The sequence below is a fragment of the Anopheles gambiae genome, assembly GCF_943734735.2.
Source record: "Anopheles gambiae chromosome X unlocalized genomic scaffold, idAnoGambNW_F1_1 X_unloc_13, whole genome shotgun sequence".
NCBI classification, from domain to species: domain Eukaryota; kingdom Metazoa; phylum Arthropoda; class Insecta; order Diptera; family Culicidae; genus Anopheles; species Anopheles gambiae.
The window spans coordinates 115001-118639 of NW_026902587.1; positions in this window are offsets into that span (position 1 = coordinate 115001).

Genomic DNA, 3639 nt, shown 5'->3' on the forward strand with positions numbered 1-3639 from the left:
TTGTATCATGTGTTGACTTAGTTGACGTGTCATGTGCATGGATGATTGGCGTACGGGTCATGTATGGTGCACTTGCTTCAGTTGAAGGGATGTACTAGTACAGTTATATTAATTGTTTATTTCACGATCTGGTCTTTTGGCTGGATCGCGAAAAAAACGCTAAGTCCCAAATCTTGAACTCGAGAGGAGAGCGCTGATGACAACCTTTTGGACTGGAGCTCCCTAGAATTCGGCTTTTTCCTTCTCTAAAGGGATGCACTGTTGTATGAATTGTTTATTCACGATCTGGTCGTTGGATTGGATCGTGAAAAAAAAACGCTAAGTCCCAGATCCTGAACTCGACAGGAAAGCGCTGATGGCAAACATTTTGACTGGAAGTCCCTAGAAAACGGCTTTTTCCTTATTGGCATTATGTGGCACGTTTATTGTGGCTAGAACATTAATTATCCCCCAAATGGCACCAACGCTTGGCGAAAGTCTCGAAATACTCCTATCCCGACGCACCAGCAACCGCAACACGATGCAAAATAAATTGCACGAGCTGCTGATACTTGTACCATGCACGGTACACGGTACCAAATTATACCCCTGAAAGTGTGCAATTTGGTGCTATAGTAGGAAATTTGGTTGGGCAAGCCTAGCTACGCGTGTCGCTACGCGTGTTGCATGGTGGTCGATCAGAGGTATGCAAAAGCACCTATCTAGGGGAATTACTTTACGTTCTAGTAGCAAGTTCGATTTTTCGGTCCAGCACGGCAGTAATCCTGCATGCATACACTCCATGTACCAAAAATGTATCAACCTAGGCGTTGCTCAGTAGCTTTTGGCGGCACATGTAAAAAGTATTCGAGTTCAGATTCTTGGAACTTTGCGTATTGTTCAAAACTAATAACGAAAACTAAATTATAAATGGGTAAAAGGCTAGGCGTTTCTCAGTAGCTTTTTTGCGCCACGTGGCAAAAGTATTCGAGTTCAGATTTCTGGGACTTAGCGTATTTTTCAAAATTGATTATGCAAATTGAAGTACAAATGGGGCATTAGCTAGGCGTTGCCCAGTAGCTTTTGGCGCCACATGGAGGAAGTAGTCGAGTTCAAATTTCTGGGACGTAGCGTAGTTTTCAATCATAATAAACCGAATCAAACATAAAAATCATGAAACTTACACCACGTCCCTAGGTTATGCACAAAACGTAACGATAAAGTGCCGGCCAGGTTAGAGGTGCACCAAAATTGTGTACCGATTAGGAAAAGTACTCTATGTTCCTATGACTTGGGTGAAAAGTGTTGATTAACTGCTGGTTAGGATAGACAGTTGCTTATCGTACACATCGCAAACGAACACCCCTTAGTGAGCAGTAGCAGAAGTCGATGGAACAAAGCGAATGCATTACAAACTGATCAAGTAAAATAAGGAACGCTACGTACTAGGACTTCTTTCCAAGAATGGTGTCCGCGACGGGAGGGCAAGCGTCCTTCCCAGGTTTCCCTAGTAAACCTTGTATGGTAAACATACCCAAGCGTGTCCGTAAGCACGCAACGATAGTCACGAACGAGCACATACCTAGGGAAAGTACTCTACGTACTAGGACTTCTGTCCAAGAATGGTGTCCGCGACGGTCGGGCACTGTGACGCAATTACCAAATCCTAGAATCGTACAAGCAGTGTGTACAAACATAAACATTAACGCGTTCGCTCGGGCTGCGCCGTCCGTGTTGAACACAAATGTGGGTGATTATATGAGTGGATAGACAAAAACATGCGTGGCGAAGACAGTTTTCTGCACGATGTGCACATAGCTCATTTCGTCGTCCCGGGCTAATGGAACAACACAAAAATATCGAGTATCTTTCTAGGTTTCTGTTATAAAAGGACAGGCCAAAAGGTGACCGGTTGAGATAAGCATTTTAAGCATACAAGCACTTAATTGCAACTTTTGATACAAAAACTAAGAACGTACACGTAGATTGTATCAACATGGACATCCATGATCGCGTACGCCCGGGCTGCGCCCTCCGTGTTGTACTTTCCCTGATTGGTACACAATTTTGGTGCAAGTGTACCAACATGGACATCTATGAACGCGTACGCTCGAGCTGCACCCTCCGTCTTGTACTTTCCCTGATCGGTACACAGTTTTGGTGCACGGCTATCCCGACCGGCAACTTGTACCAACATCGACATCCATGAACGCGTACGTAGCGTACTTTCCCTGATCGGTACACAATGTTGGTGCACGGCATAGGAAATGGGCTTAAAATGGTCAAACTCAATCCATTTCCACTAAAGATAGTCAATAACAGCTGTGCCGATGAAGTAGGGCACGATGCAAGTCAATGTTATTTAATGAATTACATGTTCACCATACATTTTAGTACAAAATTGCTCGGTCAGACCTACAAAGTGCTATATCTCGAATACTAAACGTCGCAGATGGGTGTCGTAGAACAATTTTAAGTTCGTCTAATGATTCTACATCCGATTCTGGATAGTGGTTTTTCGACCACTTTTCAACATTTTGTGACACCCCGAACCTAGGGGCAGCTCCCTAGCTTTTTTCAAAAATGTGCACCGAACGGGCCAGAGAGCTCGAGTAGTCGAAAATTTTTTTTTTGCTAAAACCCCTCAAAACGTGTCAGGAACGCACCCTAGATGATGAAAAGTGCAACCAGAATGTCAATCGACAACATGCCCGGGGGTACAAATTTGCTCTACGCGTCCCTAGGTAGGGTACTTTTTCATACAAACATCAAAGTGTACGGTGCACAAAGTGCGCGGAACAAAAATTGCTCGGTCAGACCTGGTACGGGCCATAACTCGAATACTAAACGTCGCAGATGGGTGTCGTAGAACAATTTTAAGTTCGTCTAATGATTCTACATCCGATTCTGGATAGTGGTTTTTCGACCACTTTTCAACATTTTGTGACACCCCGAACCTAGGGGCAGCTCCCTAGCTTTTTTCAAAAATGTGCACCGAACGGGCCAGAGAGCTCGAGTAGTCGAAAATTTTTTTTTTGCTAAAACCCCTCAAAACGTGTCAGGAACGCACCCTAGATGATGAAAAGTGCAACCAGAATGTCAATCGACAACATGCCCGGGGGTACAAATTTGCTCTACGCGTCCCTAGGTAGGGTACTTTTTCATACAAACATCAACGTGTACGGTGCACAAAGTGCGCGGAACAAAAATTGCTCGGTCAGACCTGGTACGGGCCATAACTCGAATACTAAACGTCGCAGATGGGTGTCGTAGAACAATTTTAAGTTCGTCTAATGATTCTACATCCGATTCTGGATAGTGGTTTTTCGACCACTTTTCAACATTTTGTGACACCCCGAACCTAGGGGCAGCTCCCTAGCTTTTTTCAAAAATGTGCACCGAACGGGCCAGAGAGCTCGAGTAGTCGAAAATTTTTTTTTTGCTAAAACCCCTCAAAACGTGTCAGGAACGCACCCTAGATGATGAAAAGTGCAACCAGAATGTCAATCGACAACATGCCCGGGGGTACAAATTTGCTCTACGCGTCCCTAGGTAGGGTACTTTTTCATACAAACATCAACGTGTACGGTGCACAAAGTGCGCGGAACAAAAATTGCTCGGTCAGACCTGGTACGGGCCATAACTCGAATACTAAACGTC